At 35.5% G+C, this 23,273-nt stretch overlaps 1 protein-coding gene across 4 annotated transcripts in view; it reads right to left on the reverse strand.

Moving 5' to 3' along the window:
- MARCHF1 (membrane associated ring-CH-type finger 1) overlaps positions 1-23,273 on the reverse strand; it is a 960,605-nt gene that overhangs the window by 734,499 nt on the left and 202,833 nt on the right. The window lies entirely within an intron of this gene.

Here is a 23,273-nt window from a genome sequence, read left to right on the forward strand (position 1 = left end):
TTTTATAATATGTAATATATATATTTAAGGCAAATGATTGTAAACCAAGATAGTCCAATTTTTTGACAATGATAACTGTACTCCTGTTTGCCCCATTTTTAAGTGGGTTTCCTCAAAATAACTATGATGATCACACTCACTGATACATATTCACATTCCATATACTTAAATCCTGTTTACATGAGTATCGTGTATTCTAACATTGTGTTGCTATTCTTATCATTATAATTATGAATCAGGAATTACTTTTGAGACTTTAATTTATTTAGAAGACTGCTAATAGAAAATAACCCAATAGTAAGACATGAAAAGTAAAAATCTAGTCAACCTGAATGAAACCAAATCAATGGCAATAGAATAGTCAAGACAATTGTACCCCATTAAGTAAATAAGAGGGAGAAGAATTCACAGTGATTATATGCAGTTTTTAAATGCATGTTTTACTAAAAATGTAATAAGATTTCTCTAAAAATTATTTTAATTTGCTAATTAATAAGTATAGGCTTATATTTCTTCATATTTTTTCTCTAAAACTACCCAATGCTTAAAAAATGATAAACTATATAATTATAAAGTCTGAAACATTTAATAAACTTGGCAGATGTAGATTCGATATCAACATATTAAAAGCTTCTCTTCCCCCTGAAAAAATTACTCCGAACACTAGATCACACTAGGGGGATATGACTTCTATGCCAATGACTTTTGTCTTCCACCAGGTGCTTTTTGGAAGATACATTCCTTATGAAAAGTACTAGACAATATTTGAGTTTCTGAGAGTGATAAAGGAGGGACACTTCTTTAACATTTTTTTTCAGTGGGGTAAATGAATTTCATTTCATGTATCAAGATGGCTTCTGTGCACCAGTGACAATCTAATGGACGTCCCATGAGGGCAATCGGCATGTCTGCTTATTATTTCATCCTCAGTGCTAGATAATCATCATCACACAGTAGACATTCAATAAATATTTGGTGAATGAATAAAAGCTGTTGTGAACCTTCCAGCACCTGTCTGCTAGGGAAGGAGAACTATACACCATTCAAGCTGGTAGTCCAATGTTTATCATATAAACATGAGGATTTATACCTGAGAGCCTTATAATAAACAAGCTGTCTTTAAAAGGCAATTTGCTTTTGTTCCCATATCCAAAGAAACTGGGATTAGGTGGTTAGATGTTCTAAATAAGTTAAAAGATAACTAAAAAATGGCTTTAGTTATCTAAAGATTTCAGGATGCACTAGCACAAAACCCATCTTAAAGATCCTGAGGATCATGGCTCATGATTCCCAAGCACGAGCCGTCGCTTTCAAACGCAGTTGAAGTCAATCAGAATCACCAGTAAGGTAAAAATTATCAGGAAACTCAGGTCAAGACACAATACAGTACAGCTAATGTTGCTATGGCATTATAGTGAGCCCTGATTTAATTGTTTGTCCTCACCACTATATTACACACAAGTTCCATTTCTTTGGGAAAAGAGAAAAGGGTAGGAAACATAATTTTAGTTTCAGTTTTGTAGGGTTTCTTTTCCTTTTGCAGTTTCTGCCTATGGTGCCAACAAAGTATTAAACTTTAATACCACGGCAGTATTCTAATTTCTAAAATTACTCTTGCAAACAGATTAAGGACACTGCGGGTGGGAAGTGCTTTACGACTTCACTGGAAACCTGACGTGAGAACTACCATGATGGACAAACAAATCTAGCTAATGGAAAACAGCCCCTGTCACTTTTCTTAGTTTCATAATATGAAATAAAGCATAATTAAAAAATTTTAAACTACTTTCTTTTTTAATTACCTAGAGACTGTCAAAATCTTGCTGTTATTTAACTTTTCACACTCAAAGTCTTTATCTCTTAATTATATGCTGTCACTCTACAGTAAAATTTAGCAGGATACTATTGACTAAAATCAAAATGTTGAGGCCATGTTCCATGATCATTTAATGGTTTTTTTTTAATAAGAAAAGAGACAAGCATGGTTTGGGCCATTAAATTAAAAATTCAAACATTTATTTCAGAAATTCTAGAATGAATAATGCAAACTCAAATGAACCAATGTACACACCTGAAAACCTTGCTGATTATGAAAAAAGAGAATTCAATTTCCCTGTAGTCACTCACTTAACTCTAAGTTCTTTGATAACATGATTCATTTTTTTTTAATCTTTGTAAACCACCCAAATATCCAGCTAATTGTTCTGGTAATAAGCACTCGTTTTTTCATTGAATTTTTTATTGAACTTAATAAACAAAAAGAGAAATATTTTTTTAAAAAAGAAATGTTTTCCCAAATATAACTTTACATATAAAATCTTGGGCTTCTTATGATACCATAAAGAAAAAATTGAAGAATTTAAAAAAGACAAATGGATTTATATTAAGGCCTTCATGGAAAATATGACATACTTTAGATATTTGAAATATTTTAACCAGACTCGTATGTGACGTATAGTGAAACTAAAGAAAGTACTGGAAGATCCCCTGAATATTTTTATTCCAACAGCGGCCATGACAAATGGAAATGGAGTCAACAGTCCTGTCGTGCGGCACCGCAGCCTGGATCGCACCTGTGCCCTCTTCTGGGCTCTTTAACCCTCTGACCTGTGCCCTGGATCTAGAATTCAAACACTCATGGTCTGGTTTTCATTTGAAAAATTAGAGAATTGAAGAACTAAAATGGACCTGACAGACTATCTAGACCAGCAGTAAAGTTCCATGAATACTGACCAGTGACACTTCAAATATGGTTCCAAGCTATGGTCACCTTACAGTTTCCTCTCACTGGAGCTTAAATTAATCAAAACTTAGAAATTTTTTCTTGAGTTTTTATTAAATTCTACAGACTCTTATTTTTACATATGGTGTAACCCAGTGTGGGTTATTAAGGACTACTGAAATCTGATATTAAAAACTGAATTAGCCTATGACTAGAATTTATTGAGGGCTCTGCTTCTGTATTACTTCAACAATAAAGATATCAGTCAATGATGAAATTGAACTTGAACACCTTTGCAATGCTGCAATTTTCCAGCAATCAATACATTAATATCTTGATTAATAAAGGTATTATTGAAGATGCCCTGAGTTAGAGCATAATGTCTAATTACAGCTTTTTATTACTAATGACTATTGCTATTTATTATTACTTTCTAAAGATATCTCCTTTCCACTGTTTTTGCTAAAACAGATATATGCTGTAATGTCCCCCAGGATACTTAATTGGTTCTAATGATTTTGCAACATTTAAATAATTTGCATATGCTATTAAAATAATAAGTGTACTGAGTTTCCTTAGGCTTATAAATCACTGTCTTAAAATATAAAATCAGGTATAAATCATAATATCCTTTTCCCCAAAATTGATAAAATTTATTTCTGCAATAAATTCATTGTAACCTTTATTTTTTTAGCAACATTTTCATTGTGATATTTTTTCTTTCTCCTTTTTATTTTAATCACAGAGCTTACTTCACTTGACAAAAGGAGAAAGAATTATCAACTGGGTGGTCGTGTCTTTGCCTCTGCCTCAGAAGTCTATAATTTAAAAAAAGAAGAGAGAGAGAAGGATAATTTATAGAGAAATGTTCTGGGAAGCTGCTGTTCTAGTTAATGTCCACCAATATTATGTGTGAAGGAATACTGACAGAGAACATGGGTCACACAGAAAAATTATTCTAGCATGTATATTTTCCTTGTGTGACTGAGCTGAAAAGAAATCCAGTGAGATGCCCACAATGATGATAACCTGTGAATGCACAGGAACTCTCCCTCGCCATCCTGCTGGCAGTGAGTCACTCTGCACAAGGACCCATTTGATTTTCAGTTTTAGAGACTTGGAACAGGATAAGTCTCTCTCTGAATCTATAAACTGGGTTAAAAGTAACCTGAGAATATGCATAGCAGACAATAAATAACACAGTGAACAGAAAAATCTATTTTTGGTGAGCTTTTCTCTCAAATGAAAGAATAAATAAAATGCCAAAATCATCCTCTAAAAAGCTAAATCTATCCTTTACTGGTGTTTTTCAAAATGTCTTGTAATGTAGACTGAAAAGCTTTTGAAAAGCTTTCAAAAGTTCACAAGGTAAATAATTTGATTTGTAATTGGTAATTAAAGTATTACAAAGTATCATCAACTTTCCATCTGTCACTCAGAATGTGATCTCAGTTGTATCTGTTCTGTCAATTTTTAACTACAACCAAAACACATATGGCAAATGGTACAGAAGTAAAATTAAAAAGCCATATATATCCATTTAGAGGGAAATAATTTTCTCCTTTCAGAGACCACTTTGTTTTCATTAAGCAAAGAAAATAGTACTACCAGTTTTGATTAGTTCTTACATAAGGATCATGAGATATTTCTTCAGCAGGTACTAGGTATATGTCCTATATTTACTAAACATGCTATATTAGAAAACAGTGTTTCCCTAAAACAATTTTTTATGGGTATGGGATTTAGGGGAACATATTCAGGAAAAAGATAAGTTAATACAATGATCTACTGAGAAGAGGTACAAGAAAAGGCATTAGAAAAAATTAGTGTCTGAATCATAATTCTACCAGTAAATACCTCCAATATCTTAGGTAAATAATGTGTTTTTTTAATGTGGAGTCAGGGTGGAAGCTGGTGGACTATCTCTTGTTCCAGTTGGTGATTTCAGAACAGAAGTATCTTTCTGTCCCATCTCAAAAAATGTACCATAACTAAAAGGGGAGCCACAATACAGTTCTAGGCAAACAGAAATACATTTCCTGAAACCCTCGCTAAGGATAGAAGCAATAGATTCCAGGAAAATGAGAAATAGTGACTACAAATTATCCCAATCTCAGAAGTAAAATTTTTATGGATTTTAACAATCTTATTCAGATTGCTGATTTACATGTGCTTAATTGATCATATGTTACAAATCCTCTAACCCACACATAGCAAGAGAACATTAAAATTATCTAATAAGCTTAAGTAAACCATCTCAAAAATAAACACCTGCAAAACTCGCCCAGCTTACTTCCCAAATATTTCCATTCTGTACTTCCTACCGTAACCACTGAGTTTCAGACCTTCAACATGTTCTTGCATAGTGCTATCCAATAAGTTCTGACACTGAACTTTATCCTCCTGCTTTGCTTCCCACAAATCCATCTACCACACTGAAACAAAAGTTATACTTCTAAAGTACAGATAACCATGTCATTCCTCTACTCAAAGTTGGAGTGGCTTCTCCCTGTAATCTCCTGTCCTCTTATCATGACGTATCTGTGCCCTGAGACTTGCATAAGCACTCAGTCTCCCTCCCACCGCATAGCGCCCCCCCGCAAGCTGGGCAGTCCAGCAGAAACAAACTACTGGGAGCACGTTTGCTCTTGGGCAAAAGCCTGGATCCTCCTTTCAATCTCCACTTACTCTTGGTCACCTTTTCCTTTAAGAACCACTTAAGATGTGACTTGACATTTTCTAAATATATTTTGTATCAGTTTCTTGTGCATGTAGTACTGCTTCTCTAGCTAGTTTAATTCTATTTATCTCTTAAGGAAAAATTCTATAAAATATTTCTTTGTTCATGTCTCTTTTTTCTACCATGTCCTCAAGGTCTCTTGTCAGGTACACAGACATTTAACAAATGTTTGAAAATTAAATCACCCCCACAATTACCTTTTTACAAAAATGATAAACATTTCAATAATTCATTCTACAAACACTGAATGTCTTCTACATTCAGGAAGTAAATAATCCAGGAAGATCCCTGCTGTAATGGATTTTATACATCAGAACAAGAATAAAGAAAAAAATAAATAAGCATCAAACAGATAATTTCAGATACTATTATGAGCTAGGAAGAGAGGAAAACATAATGATATTTTGGGGATCAACTGGAGGTTCATGTAGATGGATAGCTGGAAGACCTTCCTATAAAGGTGGTGACTGAGCTGAGACCTAGTGAGCTTGTAGGGTAGAGAGCATTCCAGGCAGAGTGAACAGCAAGTACAAGGGCACAAGGCAAAAGGAGATGGGACTCTATGGGAACAGAAAGCAAGCCAGCTCAGGCTGAGCCACAGAGAAGAGTGGTAGCAGGAGATAAGGTTGCTAAAACCCATATTTTCCTTACAAATCAAGAAAAAGCATCTGGCTTTTATCTTTGAATGATAGATATTGAAGTTTTCTCAGCATGAAATCTGATTTGTGTTTTAAAAGACTGCTTTGACAAAATGGATTTTTAATAAGACAAGAGTTGGGAGGCTACTGCAGTACTTCAGTCAAGGCATGCTAATTGCTTGGAAAAGGGAAGTAATGGTGAATCATGACCTTGAGACAAGAGGAATTGCTAATGGGTAAGGGAAATAGATAATTGAGAATAATATCTTGAATCTTGGTTTGAGCAACTGGAGGTATAATGGTATCATCTCAATGGGGAAGAATAAAGAAAAAACAAATTTGTGAACAGAAATTCAGAATTTTGTTTATGAAAAGGCTAGTTTGAATGTAACATCCAATTCTTTAGTATAATGTAGAAGGTTTTAATTCTTTTTGCTATAAATGCAATATATAATGTATTTCTCAAAATATTAGGGAAAGAAGGGAAAATATAACTAAGGATTATTTCATCCACCGAACTGGGTGCTTCACATTTCTACTCAATTAAACAAATATTTATTGAACATTCACAATCACAGACTGTGTTAGGTCCTAGACATATAGTGGTGAACAAAACAAAAATATTTCTGTAGTGGAATTTGTACTGAAGTTTGCATCTTGCAGGCAAGAGAGATATGCAACAAATAATTTCATGTGTTATGAGGGTTACATAAGGTAAGTTTTGGGATGGCAGCCTATATTTTAGGGAGTTGACTTGGCTGGGGGTCAGAAAATCCTGCCCAAGGAAACAGTATTACATTTAGATGACCTCAAAAATGAACAGGAGCTATCTAAGCTAAGGAGATGGCTGAAGGAGAGTTCAAGCCAGAGGGCACATCTACATCAAAACCAAAAAGTGAGAGAATGTGGTGGATTTCATTGCCCTAAAAAGGTTCCACATAGCTGAATAACAGAGGATAAGGGGTGAAAGTGGGGTAAAATATGGTTGCAGAGGCAGGAAATGTTTATGGACTATGGTTATTTCATAACCTTTGTTAAAACAGAAGAATGGTATAACTCAATTTGCATTTTTAAAAGACTACAATGTATAAAAATTAGTTTTCCAAAAACCTATACCAGGGAGATATTTACTATTTTCCTTATTATATATGTGAAGAAACCAAAGCTTAGCTTGTATAAGAAACCTGTCCAAAACACATAGCTAATATTAGAACCAGCATTTAAACCCAATGTTGTCTGATTAAAATTCCATACTCTTCTACTATACCTTGCTGTTATATACTGTTACCTCCTTCTGCTGTACCCATATAGCAGTAATCATAGTTCCAAAATACTTCCAACTCTTATGTTATCTGAAAAACATAAAAGCATTCTTCAGGATGCTTGAAATAAAGTCACATGCTTTTCCTTTGAATTTCCTTTGCCAACCTATAGTAACTGTAGTAGGATAGTGTTTTGAAGTAGTCAGTGATATTTTCATTGTCTTAGTTCCTTTGACCTCTTGCCATACACCATTCAACCAAACATAAATACACATACACACAAACTCAGAAGACAAATGAGCAGGCTGAATTTGTAATTTTTGCTTTTATTTGCTTTTTCTTTTTTTTTCCCCTCTTGATAGGGGAACAATAGTTATGAAAGTCCTGGATTTCAATGCCTACAGACAGGCACTAAATGGGGTTTTATGAGATTTTAAGAATTGTAAGAGTTTGATTTAAAGTTTACCTGTTAAAGACTTACAGACTCAAGCAAAAACCTTTTAATTAATCACCAAGAAGGCATTATATAAGATAATGGGGCAATTTTTCTGGGCACTCAGGAAACAGAAAAGAAAGAAAGATGGGGAGGGAGGGAGGAGTAGAGGGAAAGGGAAGGAAGGGAGGGAGGGAGAGCTTTCTGGGCTGAAGAAGGGTCTGGAGAAGAGGGAGATGACAGCTATAGACGGTCATGTGACTCACTGTTCTGTGTTCTCCTTCCTCAGGTCAAGGGGTGAGCGTAAATTAACATAAAACTCCATTGAAGCTTAAACTGGTTAAGGGAGTTTGTATTAGTCAGAGTTCATCAGAGAAACAGAACCTACAGGAAATATATATGTACAGAGATTTATTTTAAGGAATCAGATTACATGACTATGAAAGTTTGGGGGATCCATATTCTGCGGGGCGAGGCCAGCAGCTGAAAAGTTGTAATTTAAATTGAAAGAGAGTCTTCTGGAAAAATCCCTTTGCGCTGAGGGGATGTCAGTCTTTGTTCTACTAAGGGCTTCAAACACCTGGATGAGGCCCACCCATACGAGGGAGAACAATCTGCTTTAATCAAAGTTCACTGATTTAAATGTTAATCTCGGCCAAAATACAACACACAGAAACATCCAGAAAAATGTCTGACCAAACACCGCACTGCGGCCCAGCCAAATTGACACATAAAATTAACCATCATTGGACTGAGATTCTGGGAGTCGGAGCTGTGCCTTGATTTCAATCTGGAGCCCAGGTGGGAAAAACACTCTCACTGGAGAACAGACATGTCACTGGGGGTGTTGAGAAGAGAGTGTGAGGAATGAGAAAGATGAGGCTGAACTGTAAACAGGAAGATCTGAGCTACATTGACTTGTAAAATTTATGATATTCAACTATCATGTTTAAACACAGATCCACAGATAATTTCAATTATAAGCAATGAAATGTGTTTATGGATCTATTATAATTCTAAAATCATTACTTAATTATACTGTTTGGACAATAACTCTTCTAGAACCTATTCTCTCTACTGTAATAGCTTTGATGTGATATTTTTTTTCCCACTAGATATAAAGAACAGGCTCTATTATTTTTAATGTGTCCTAACACAGTTGATAGGTGCTAAACAAAAGCCCATTGCATGAAGTCTCATTAAAAGTCAAAAACTTCCCAGATTTTGTGTCATTACCTCAAAACAAAAGACAGTTGTCACCATTTTGAACACGGTTAAAATAACAAAAATCAGCATATAACAATAGTCTAAGCAAAAAACCTATTTTTCACTTATGGAAATTATTTGGAAGGAGTAAGCTTTCCCTCCTGACTTTAGACAAGTACCTCCTTAAAGGAACCTCTTTTTAAAAAATCTTGATTTTACTTTTCACTCTTTGAGACAGTCAAACAGAGAAAAAACTATGCAAGCTTTTCACTTTGTGTGTGTAACATTTCACTGTGAGTGCAGAGCAGATTTTCCTGGAGAAAAATGACATTTAATGTGTCATTCACCATTCCGCAGCAATGACCCAGTTATATATAACCATTCTGTGCTAAAACTTTGTGCTTAATAAAATATGCAAGAAGCTTGTCTGATTCAGAAACCCTGGAATCCTGAAAATGTACCCTATGACAGGCATGAGAAGGCTAGTAATGGTGGAGGATGTGAAAACAAACTCAAAGAAAGGCAGTGCTGAAGGCCTCAAAACACATTCAGAGCAGAGCACCAAAGGCTTTCTCCACAGCGACACGTCCGGCCCCATTCGGCCTCATCAGAAGGTGATTTCCTCAAGGACTTGTAAACTTAAATGGGACCATTAAATATTTAATTTTACATTTACAACATGAAATTCTCTCCTACCATTCTAGTACTTAGATGTCTCTGTATAGTCAAGGCACCTGATTTCTTTTATTATAAACAAAATTAAATGAAATAATATTTGATCATTTTAAAACTAAAATAAATCCAAGGCAGTGAACATTACCTTTGAGGACTTGCTTTAATTTTATCTAATGTTTCCTGTATTCCTTCCTTTGATTTAATGACTTAAAACCCTGTATTCTTATTTAATCCTGAAAGAAAATCTTATTTTTAATCCTGTATTAAAAAATGATGCCTAAGAATTAATTTAGTTGTTTTGGCATTGGCAGAAAGAAAAACAATCTCTGTTCAAAAGCTGGCTACATTTTACCACTTGGTAATGATGAGAGTTTACATTTCTTGAACAGTCAACATGTCCCCAAAATATGCAAAAAACTTTTATTCTACTTAATAATTATAACAACTGAGTGATTTGGGCACTACTGTCAATGCATTTGAAAAAAGGAAATTAGATTTGTGCAGGGTAAGCTGCCCAGAGTCACCTGAGAGAACAAAGCCTGAGCCTTGACCCTCACTCTCGCGTCCTGCTGTCGCTTATGTCAGGGAATAAACTGACATGAAGGAAGAAGGCTCTGCCCATCTTCTCAGATTAAGATAACATATTAAGAAAAAGTTTAGTCTCTCACTTAATTTAGGATGACCAAAACCGTTCTGCATAAGTAATCACGTAGGTTCTACCCTACCTGCTCATTAAGAATTTGATAATAGTATAAAGTGATTTGTTTGTTTTCTTTGACACTCTTCCTAGGTATTTGAAATGTTTCTGTGATCTCTCTGCTCTGACTATCCAACTAACATAGTGAGCCAGAATTCACTACTTTAAAAAATATATAATTGTTCTTGAAATTCATTTAACCTAAAGTATTGTAAGATATCTCTATAACCACAAAAGCATAATAAAAAGAAGTTGTAAGGTAGCCAAAGAAAACTAAAATTCCAACCACAGTACACAATTTGATAAACCTTTTCAGAATGATGCCTTTCACAGTACTGTCTTCTGAGGGAATACAACTAAATTCATACTTCAAAACAATGACCATTAGTAGGCGCAGCTTCAATAATGTAAACATAAAACATAAGTTCAAGACTGAAAACTGTAAATAACAGGAAAAAATAAAGAGTACTTATCAAATATAATATGTCCTTTGGGCCCAATAAAATATATGATTATAAAATGTTAACTCTCTGCTCTATGAAACCACGTTTAGAAATTTAAATATATGTGTGACAAATAACAAAAATGTAATATGGTTATGCACAGCAAAGGAAATCACTTTCAAAATGAAAAGGCAACCTATTGAATGGGAGAGAATATTTGCAAATTACGTATCTGATAAAGGGTTAATATCCAGAATGTTTCTTAAAAGTCATACAAATAAACAGCAACTAAACCCAAACAATCCATTCCAGAAATGGGAAGAGGATCTAAATATATTATTTTCCAAAGAAGACATACAGATGGCCAACAGACCAATAAAAAAGTGTGGAACGTCACTAATCATTAAGGAAATGCAAATCAGAACCACAATGAGATACCACTCCACACCTGTTAAAATGGCTATTACCAAAAAGAAAGAAATAATGAGTGTTGGCAAGGACGATAAAGGGAAACCTTGGCACTGTTGGTAGGAATGTAAATTGATACAACCTCCATGGAAAACACTATGGAGGTTCTCAAAAAATTAAAGATAAAACTACCATCTGACTCAGTAAGTCCACTTCTGGGTATTTATTTGAAGGAAATAACACCAACTTGAGGTGATAAATGCACCCCCACATTCACTGGAGGATTTTTACAGTAGTTGAGACATGGAAGTAACCTAAGTATCCATGGGTGAATAGATAAAGATTTGGTGCAAGTATACTGTGAAAATGGCAGAGTAAAGAGAACCTGAAATCTACTTTCTCCCACCTACGCACTGAATCTACACTTACACAGAGAGCATTTCACCCTGAGGAAGTACAGAGACTGAAGTGAACACCATCTCTACCATGAGAGACAGAGAGATCACCAAAAAAATTAACAGAATGACAAGAAAGATGAAGACACGATACTGTGGGAATGCCCCCTGCAGGCACAGCACCCAGTGCAGGAGGGTGGCAGGGATATGTTCAGAGTGCCGTGTGTGGGCACTCCTCCCTAGGTACAGAAAAAAAGCCTAGAGGGGTTTAAAGTGAACTAGACCACAGGTGAAAGAACCTAACTTTCAGAACTAAACATCCACCACTTGGCAAAGAAACCATTGTCAGTGATCCGGGATGATAGGAACTGCCAGGAACCATGTTTGTGCTCCTTCCACACATCTTACCTCAGCCAAGAGCAGGATCTGGGCATACACACCAATCTCAGACTCGGTCTAGGCAGCCCCTTGACCCTTACCCATGCCCAGGTGAGCCTGCAGGACATCCAGGAGTCCTCTTTGCCACTGGGCTGTTATCCGCTGGCCCAGCCCCTACAGCAGGGCTGTGAAGTCGCCTGGAGCACAGGGAGTCTGCAGGAATCTTAAGGCTGTTGCCGCAGAATCAAGTCCCCAGAGCACTGTGGGAGAATGCGCCTGTGCGGCTGACCCCTGCCCACCAGAAGGCCTGGTGGGCCCCAGCACAGGAATTCCCCAGATTAGCCAGGTGTACCCAGGAGCCACAGGAGGACTTGCAAGTACATGGTGCCTGACCCTGGCTGCCAGTGGGGTCCACAGCTGCCAACGTAGGGATTCCTGGGAGCAATCCAGAGGGCACAGGGGCTGAGGGGGAGCATTGACAGGGCCTGACTCCCCACCATCAGTGGGGCCTGGTGGGTACCCAACATGGGAATTCTCCAGGGAAGTCCCGAGTGGCCGAGAGCACACACGGGCATACAGGTGAAGAGGAACAGGGGACTCAACTCAGCTGGCGCCAAACCAGCAGTTACCTGGAATGTGTCCTCAACCTGCCACGAGCCCACCACCCTTTCCCTGCCAGTGCAGAACCCACAGATATCCACCCAGGAACCCCTCGAATGGGTCCCCAAAGCTACACCCCTGGGACTAGGCCATGGGAGCCCCAGCATCAGAAAAAGCCCATCTCACACTTACCAAGCCTGTAGCATGCCAAAACCATGAGGCACACACAGTCTGCACAGGAGGCTCTCCTACATAACACCAAGCCTTCAAGACTTGACAGCAAGAGGGAGCAGCCCTTTTGACTACTTCAAAGAACCAAACACAGAAAGTCATGCAAAATGAGGAAACTAAGGAATACACTCCAATGACAGAACAAGAAAAAAAAAAAACTAAATGAAACAGAGTTAGCCAATCTACCCAATAAAGAGTTTAAAATAGTGGTTATAAAGATACTCATTGGCCTTGAGAAAACAATAGCAGAACTCCAGACGGGCCTGAGCAGAGAGATAGAAAGTGTAAAAAGGAACTAATCAGAGATGAAGAATGCAACTGGAGGGAAGGAACAGCACACTAGAGGATGCAGAAGAATGGGTCAGTGACTTGGAGGACAGAGTAATGGAAAGCATTCAAGCTGAACAACAGAATGCAGAAATAATTAAAAGAAATTAGGATAGGGTAAGAGAGCTCATGGACAACATCAAACATCCTAACACCCATATTGTATAAGTCCAAGAAGGAGAAGAGACAGAAAGGAGGAGAAAATTTATTTGAAGAAATAATAGCTGAAAAGGCCCCCAACATGGGGAAGGAAACAGACAACCAGGTCCAGGAAAGGAGAGCTCTGAATGTGACACACCCAACGAGGGCCACACCAACACACAGTACGATACAGTGTAAAAGACCAGAGACAAGGAGAGAATCTTAACAGCAGCAAGAGAAAATCAACAAATTATGTATAAAGGAAACCCCATAAGGTTATCAGCTCATTATTCTGCAAAAACCCTACAGGCCATGAGGGAATGGTTTGATATATACAAAGTGTTAAACTGAAATAAACCTCCAACTAAGAATACTCTACCCAGCAAGGTTGTTATTCAGAACTGAAAGAGAGATAAAGAGCTTCACAGATAAACATAAAATAGTACGCCTCACAAGAAATGTTAAAGGAACTTCTTTAAGAGGAAAAGTACATAAATAGAAGAAAGAAATGTAAAGGAGGGAAGAATTTCCACTAGTAAAGCAAACATAAAGCAGAGGTGGTACACAAATTTCTTAAAAGCTAGTATGAAGATCAAAAAAGACAAAAGTAACAAAAGCAATTGCATCTAAAACTTAGATAAGGAAATCACTTAATAAAAAGTTATAGAAGAAGCTATTATATACATGAAACATGGAGGAGGGGAAGAAATGTAGTGCTGTTAGATGTGTCTGGACTTAAGTGGTCATCAGCTAATTATAGGTTGTTATATTCATAGCATATAAGAACTCCATATAACCACAAACAAAAAGTTTATGATGCACAAAAGAGAAAGGAAGGGAACATAACCGCAACACTAATGAAAGTCATAAAACAAAAGATGTGTGCAAGAAAGGAAAAACAGATCGGAGAAGAACAACAAAAACATCCAGGAAGCATTTAACAAAATGGCAATAAGTACATACATATCAGTAATTATTTAAAATCTAAATAGTCTAATGCTTCAATCAAAAAGACACAGGGTGACTGAATTGATAAAAAACAAGACCATCTATTTGCTGCCTATAAGAAACAGACTTCAGACCTAGAGACACACAGACTAAAAGTGAAGGAATGTAAAAAAATATGCCATGCAAATAGGGACAAAAAAAGAGATGGAGTTGCAATATTTTATTAGACAAAATAGACTTCAAAACAAAAAGAGACAGAGAAGGACATGACATTATGAGAAAGGGGTCAGTGCAACCAGAGGATATAGCAAGCACAAACACCTGTGCACCCAACATAGGAGCACCTAAATATACAAACCAAATGCTAACAGACCTAAAGGGAGAAACTGACAGCAAGAAAACAATACTAAGGAATTTAACATCCCGAATGACACATTAGACCAGATGGACTTAAAAGACATATACAGACCATTTTACCCCAATACAACAGAATACACATTTTTCTCAAGTATACACTGAATTTTCTCCAGAATAGGTCACATGTTAGGACACAAAACAAGTGTCAACTAATTTGAGATGACTGAAATTGTATCAAGCATCTTTTCAAACTACAATGGTATGAAACTAAAATTAATTAATTACAAGAATAAAACTAGAAAAAACAAACACATAGTGGTTAAACAACATACTTCTTATTAATCAGTGGATTAGGGAACAGATCAAGGAGGAAATCCAAGAAGACAAATGGAAACAGAAACACAATTGTTCAAAATTTGTGGGATGCAGCAAATGCAGTTCTAAGAGGGAAGTTTATAGCAATACAGGCCTATTTCAAGAAACAAGAACAAGCTTAAATAAGTAGCCTAAACATCAAACTAAAAGAACTGGAAAAAGAAAAGCAAAGCCCAGAATTAGTAGAAGGAGGGGCATAATAAACATCAGAGCAGAAATATATAAAATAAAGAATAAGAAAACAATAGGTAAAATCACTGAAACCAAGAGGTGGTTCTTCAAGAAGATTAAAAATGCAAAATTTTAGCCAGACTTGTCAAGAGAGGACACAAAAAAAATCAGAAATGAAAAGTGTTAGTTAAAAGCGACATCAGAGAAATTCAAAGAATTATAACAGAATTCTATGAAAAATTATAGGCCAACAAATTGAACAACCTAGAAGAAATGGATAAATTCCTAAAAATACACAATCTTTGAGTGTGCTCCAGGAAGAAACAAATAATCTAAACAGAACAATTACTCATATCAAAATTGACTGGTAATCAAAAAGCTCCCAATAAACATAAAACAAGGGGCCAGATAGCTTCAGAGCTAAATTTTCACAAACATTTAAAGATGAGCTAATACCTATCCTTCTTAAAGTATTGCTAAAAATAGGAGAGGAGGGAACACTTCCGAACTGATTCTACAAGCCAGTATTACTCTAATACCAACACTGGACAAGGACATTAAAAATAAAGAAAACTACAGGCCAATATCCCTGATGAAAACAGATGCAAAATCCTCAAAGAAATATTAGCAAACCAAATTCAAAAATACAAAAAAGGATCATCCATCATGACCAAGTGACACTTATTCCAGGGATTCAAAGATGGTACTACATTTGTAAATCAATCAGTGTGATACACCACATTAACAAAAGTAGGACAAAAAACATATGATCATCTCAATAGATGCTGGAAAAACATTTGACAAAATTCAACATCCATTTATGATAAAAACTTCCAACAAAATGGGTATAGAGGGAACACACCTCAATTATAAAGGTCATATGTGACAAATCCACAAACAACATCATACTCAATGGTGAAAAGCTAAAAGCTTTTTTACTAAAATAGGAAGAAGACAAGGATGCCCACTCTGACCACTTCTGTACAACTTAGTACTTGGAGGTCACAGCAATCAGACAACACAAAGAGATAAAAAGCATCGAAATTGGTAAGGAAGAAGTTAAATTTTCACTATTCACAGATGATATGATACTGTATACAGGAAACCCAAAAGATTCCACCAAAAACTATTCGAACTAATAAATGGAGTCAGCAAAGTTGCAGAACACACAATCAATATACAAAAACTGTATTGCATTCCTATATACTAACAATGAGCTAGCAGAAAAAGAAATCAGGAAAACAATTCCATTTACAATTGCATCAAAAAGAATAAAATAACTAGCAATAAGACTAACCAAGGAGGCACTCTGAAAAGTATAAAACACTATGATGAAAGAAATTAAAGAAGACACAAATAAATGGACATAAATAAATCTATCCCATGCTCATGAATAGGAAGAACTAATATTGTCAGTATTGCCATCCTGCCCAAAGAATTTACAGGTTCAGTGCAATCCTTATCAAAATACCAATGATACTACTGATGAACTAGAGCTAATAATCCTAAAACTTAAATGGAACCACGAAAGATTCTGAATAGACAAAGCAATCTTGTGAAAAAAGAACAAAGCTGGGGGTATCACATGTCCCAATTACAAGCTATTGTACAAAATATAGCTTGTATTTTGGTACTGATGCAAGAACAGATACACAGATCAATGGAACAAAGTAGAGAGACCAGAAATAAACCCATGCATACATAGTCAATTAATATATGGCAAAGGAGTCATGAATATACAGTGGGGAAAAGACAGTCTCTTCAATGACTGGTGTTGGGAAAACCAGCCAGCTACATGTAAGGGAATGAAACTAGATCTCTGTCTTACACATACACAAAAGTAAACTCAAAATGGATCAAAGATATGGATGCAAGTTGTGAAACCATAAAACTCATAGAAGAAAACATAGGCAAAAATATCTTGAACGTAACCATAACCAATTTTTTTCTGGATATGTCTCCCTGCGCAAGGGTAACAAAACAAAAAATACACAAGTGGGACTACATTTAGCTCCTTCACATATACACAATGGAATACCATCAACAGAACACAAAGGCAACCTATGTTATGTGAGAATACATTTGCAAGTGATATATCCAATAAGGGGCTAATACTCAAAATAAAAAGAACTCATACAACTCAACACCAAAAAGCAAATAATCCAATTAAAAAATGGGCAGAGGATCTGAATAGACATTTTTCCCAAGACATACATATGGGCAACAAACACATGAAAAGATGCTCCACATTGCTAATCATCAGGGAAATGCAAATAAAAACTACAATGAGGTATCACTTCACACCAGCCAGAATGCCACTATCCAAAAGACAAGAAAAAGCAAGTGTTAGTGAGGTGTGGAGAGAAGGAACCCTCCTACACTGTTGATAGGAATGTAAATTTGTCCAGCCATGTAGAAAACAATATGGAGGTTCTTCAAAAAACTAAAAATATAAATACCATACAACCCAGCAATTCTACTTCTGGGAATTTATCCAAAGAAAACAAAATCACTAACTGAAAAAGATATATGCATTCCTATGTTCACTGCAGCATGTTTAAATTGCAAACATATGGAAGCAACTCAATGCTGTCAATAGATGTGTATATGATACATATACACAATGGAATGTTACTCAGCTACAAAAAAGAAGGTATCTTGTCATTTGTTACAAAATGAATGGACCTAGAGGATATCATGCTAAATGAAATAATCCAGACAGAGAAAGACAAATGCCATATGATTTCAATTATATGTGGAATCTAAAAAATAAATAAAAAACCAAAGAAACAACAGACTCATAAATATAGAGAACAGACTGTTGGTTACCATAGGGATGGAGGTGGGGAGTATGGGTGAAAAACATGAAGGGAATGAAGAGGTACAAACTGCAAATTATTGAATTAGTTAGTCATAGGAATGAAAGTACAACGTAGAGAATATAACCAATAATATTGTAGTGTGTTGGCATGATAATGGTGTAACTGCTCTTAGTGTGGCAAGCAACTAGGAATTCATATAATTATTGAGTCACTGTGTTGCACATCTAAAACCAATATAATATTATATATAAACTTCACAATAAAAAAGAAATAATAATAATAATAATAATAACAATAATAATAATAATAATAATAAATTTTAAAAGAAGACATAGTGTATGTACATACAGTGGAGTATCATTCAGCCATAAAAAGAAAATCTTTCCATTTGGGACAACATGGATAGATCTTGAGTAGATTATGCTAAATGAAATAAGTCAGACAGAGAATGCCAAATTCTCTATGATATCATTTACATGCAGAGTCTAAAAAGTACCTCAGAAACACAGGACAGACTGATGGTTGCCAAAGGCAGGGTTGGTGGGTGGAGGACATGTGTCAAGGTGGTTTAAAGGTAGACTTCCTGTTATAAAATACAGTCCTGGATGTAATGTACAGCATGGTGACTGTTGTTAATAATACTGTACCATGTATTTGAAACTTGCTAAGAGAGTACATCTCAATAGTGTTCTTCATTAAGAAAAAAAATTTGTAACTATGCATGGTGATGGATGTTAGCTAGACTTCTTATGGTGACAATTTTGCAATATACACAAATATCAATCTGTGGTATACCTGAAACTATTATGTCCTGTGTTAATTATATCTCAATTTTCAAAAAAGTCAAAAAAATTGATCCTATTCCAACCAGTTTGCAAGAACAACTTTTGGATAGCAAGAAAAGGAAATTTTATTTAAAAACTAAGGTGAAAAAAATGTAATTTGGCGTTTTTGAGTTTGAACGTTCACGTAAAAAGTGCATAGTCTTCATCCTAATATGAAATTGTATATTTATGTGTCAGTACCAATAAATACATTCTAATCAGAAGATTCCCATGAAAAAATGTAGGACTAAGACTGAGAATGGTTATAATTTCATGACTGTTAAAACTTTAAAGAAAGTGTGAATTAAAGCTAAATTAAAATGGAACACAAAACTAAAGGTACAGTGACATATCTAATGACAAGAAAAGTGATATGTGTATTAAAAATCAATCCTTAACAAAAATGTTGATATATAACAGGGTTTTATGCAATCCAGAATGACTTTGCATGTTAGACTTGTACTCTACTCCCCATTTCCCCATTCCTCTGTGTATCTTGTGAAGACAGAGCTAGTTATAGATAATAGGCAGCTCTCCAGAGAGTTAGAAAGGTTGGGAAGAGATCTTAACATTTTGGCATTAACAATGGATACATTAAAATGGGTAACATAACTCTCGATTTTTGTCTGTGATTTTTAAAACTTGACAAAAATTAAAAGGAGAAATCTATATCACTTGTTAATGACATCTTATTTCTCCTATCCAATTGAGTATATTGAGGAATTATAAAGGATCAACTAGCCCTTAAGCAGATCTCTTTTCAGAGAAATTTATAGTAAGTTCATTCTTATTCAGAAGCAAAGGTACTGTTCTTACTGCCAAGATATGCTTTGAACACTATTTGATTTTCCACAGTTGGCAAACACAGAACAAAACAAAAAAAATGTTAAATGTGTGTTGTAAACTACAAGGAAAAAATAAACCTAGTATCAAAAAGACTATCAAAAGTAAAAAATAGTATACTTCAAATATCATGCTGAATAAAACAGGGAAAAGAATAAATGATGATGTGACAACAGAAATACATTTATGAAAAAATTAATCTTGACCCCTATCTCATTCCATACACAAAACATAATTTGAGTTGGCTCATAGATCTATATGTAGAAGCTAAAACTATAAAGCTTGTGGAGAAAACATAGGAGAATATCTTCGCAATGGAACATTTCCTCATTCAAAATTTCAGTAAGAAGCCCTGATTTTTAGAAAATAAACTAATTACAAGAATTTACTGCTCTTCTTGCCCAAATTAAAAAGAATAAAATCTATAACAGTATGGGACTAAGATTGTTACCATAGATAGAACCAGAAATTGCGGCTGGAGTGTATTATGAAGCAGGAAGACTCCAGAAATTGTAATAGGGTTGAAATTCACCACAGGCACAGGCAAAGGACCCTGGGAAAATAAATGAACATCTTCTTCCATTAAAACCTCCAGAACAGAGGAAGAGGGTTGGAATTGAGGAGAGTAGGAGTATGAAAAGGAAAGGTGGATGGTATGAAAAGGAAACAAAGAACTTCAGAATCACACCAATTCCCCAGAGCGTTCCGCCCCCAGCATGCTAGTCATCTGCTAGTCGTTTAACTTTTTTACCTGTAGCTACATTCCAGCCCTTTTATGTTCTGCTTTGTATCTCAAGGCAGTGGAAAACCCACACATCACATTTCCTGGACTATCCTTCATGCTGGAGTCTGGTTCCTACCAATTGGAAGCACTTGGAAGAAAGTAGAAGTGGAAGGGAGAGACTTTTCTCTTTCCTGATTCTGGTGGTGTGTCTGCTGTCGTGTTGTCAGCAGCGTGTGACCCAAGACTTGAGCAGCCTCTGAAGTTTCTGCAGATATCAGTGGACAAGAGCAGCAGTGAACTCCCAGAGCAGAACTGCTCCTGGGCTCCAATTCCCCACTCTCTCCTTTAGTATTGCAGCAGGAAAAAGAGAACTACCAGCAGTTACTCATGCACAGATACATCGGCTTCCTCCAGCCCTCCCAAAATCTTTGTAATAAATTCTCTGTATTAGTTTGCAATATTTATAATGGTTTCGTTTTCCTGCATGGATGATGAGTGGTACACTGAAAGAGTTTTCATGAAAGGTTACTCTTGTGTATTTGGAAGTGGGAGAAGGACAGCACTGTATTAGCTAAATTAAAGCGACATTATTACCATCCCAGAGCTGGGGACAGGGAACACCTCAACACAGCAGTGATTTCTTCTACTTTTTTCTTCATCCAGGGAAACTTCCTTTCCACTTTTAGGTGAAGTAGGAAAAGAAGCACAAAGGGGTAAATACTCAAATGTTGATGGATATTCCAATGACCACAACTGTTCAGTTTCCTCACCTTTAAAATAGGCACACTACTAAAAAGTTACTTGAAGTTGTTACGAGATTTAAATGAGTGTAGGCAAAGAAGTCTCCTACAAAGGCCCTAAAATACAGAAATAAGTGGTGTTATCAGGAGAAGTCATAGCAGTAGCTTTGGGTAGGGGACACTCAGTTTTCTCACCTCAGAACTACGAGACAATAATAAATGGATGTTGTTGTTTTAAGCTACGACATTTATGATAACTGTTACACAAATTCCTACTAACTTCCTGCCTGGTTAACATGAAGGTATATTGTACTTGCAAGTCTTACAATCCATCTTTTATTATAAATGAGGGTTCCTTTGAAAACACACTTTTATTACGTCATTTCACTTCATTGAAACTCCATTATCCTCAAGAAAATATCTAATTTTTAAATGCCTAATTTGATAAGATAATGTAATATCAAGCGAAGATCAAATATTTTGTAAATGGAGATACAGGTCTAATTCATATCATGTCACTCATTAGACAAGGTGCTTAAAAATTCTGCTCTTCAAATTCTTTGTCAGTTTAGAAGACTGGTCACAAATTGGTGAATTACTGGATAACTTCTGGCCAACAGTCTGTTTCCTTTGGCAGGCAGAGAATTTCAGCATATTTTTAAAACTTTAATGACTTTTACATAGGGCACATGTTCTATGATTCACCATCATCACCACCATTCCTCTTGTCTTAACCCCTTATCATGTTTTCCCATTATTATCTGACTCTTGAAATAATTTGATTCTGCTACATCTGGTCAAGAACTTCAAATAACAGAATTATGTAAAGTTGAGAAAGAATCTAAAATGTAAGGGATTTGAGGGGGAAGGGATGAGTCCAAGCAGGAATAACCGGAACCCCAGGACAAGAACCAGGAGAACTGGCAGCAGTCCTAAAGAACGGCAGAACATCACTTGTGGTCAGTTGTAAAGTTGAAATATTCTAAGGCAGTAACAGCCAGAACATTTTTCAGTCAACCATGTAGAGAAAATTCTGATTCTTTCTCTCTATAAAAAATTGTAATAAAATTGCTGAAATAAGAAATGATAAAAAATACAGTGAAAAAAATGTACGAGAAATATTTCTGTGCCTAAGTTGGTTCTCTAATATAAGGTCTACATAATTAATGACAATACTTGGGACTCAATTTTGTGTGAGGTCAGCAACATAAAAATTATTTCCATGGCTAGAACAAACCTAAACTGCATTGAAAGTCTTTGTGAAAAAAAATTCATTATGATGATGCCAACACTGACCTTTAGCAGAGAAAACTTCTTAAGTATTTCTGCCAAGCTGATTCATTTGTTTAGAAATAAAAATATGTCTTTTACAAGAAACTGTCAGGTAGCCAAAGGAAAAATGATATAATTACAGCTCTTCATTTTAAATGTCTTGGAAAATAACATTGTGTACCATTCTTTTTAATCTGAAAGTCTCATTAGTATTTCATTAAATCTCCGAATTTAAGATGAAAGGGTAAGCAATGCTAATAAGGAAAAAGAAGAAAAAATATGCTTTACAGGGAACGGCAGCAGATTCAAAATATAATTATGTGAAAATTTAATTAGCTGGAACCCAACTGCTAACAAAAGAATGATCAAATTTAGTTAATTTTTCTATTAATAAAGTGAAGTCATTCCCTGGATTACACTAATTACCGATGAAGAAAAATATTTAAATTTTAATTATCCTAAGTTTCATGACAGAATACAGCAGACACTCATACTCTAAGCTTTTACTGGTTTGAAAAAATAAAGGGATTATCTATGGCCTACAGTATCTCATTCCATGAAAAAAACATGAGAAACCAGGGCTCTTCATGGGTCTCTGCTGCTGCAGGGAAAATTCCTGCTTTAGAAAGATAATAATATTTCCAACTTTCTCTATGGCCTATAAATATTAGTAATTACCAGAATCCAAGAATATTAATTTTTAAAACATATACAAATTATTAAATGTGTTTACATAAATATTCTAGAAATATTCAGGAAAATAAATTAGAACTACTAGAAATAAAAGGTAACGTTTATAGCAAGCACCTTTTCACTCTCATTTATTAGAGACTACAATTTGCCAGTGTTTCAACTGCTTGTCAACGATTCTATTTTGCTGTTGAGGGAATTCCATGACTGC

This window comes from Manis pentadactyla, chromosome 1 (genome assembly GCF_030020395.1).
Source record: "Manis pentadactyla isolate mManPen7 chromosome 1, mManPen7.hap1, whole genome shotgun sequence".
Classification (NCBI taxonomy): Eukaryota; Metazoa; Chordata; class Mammalia; order Pholidota; family Manidae; genus Manis; species Manis pentadactyla.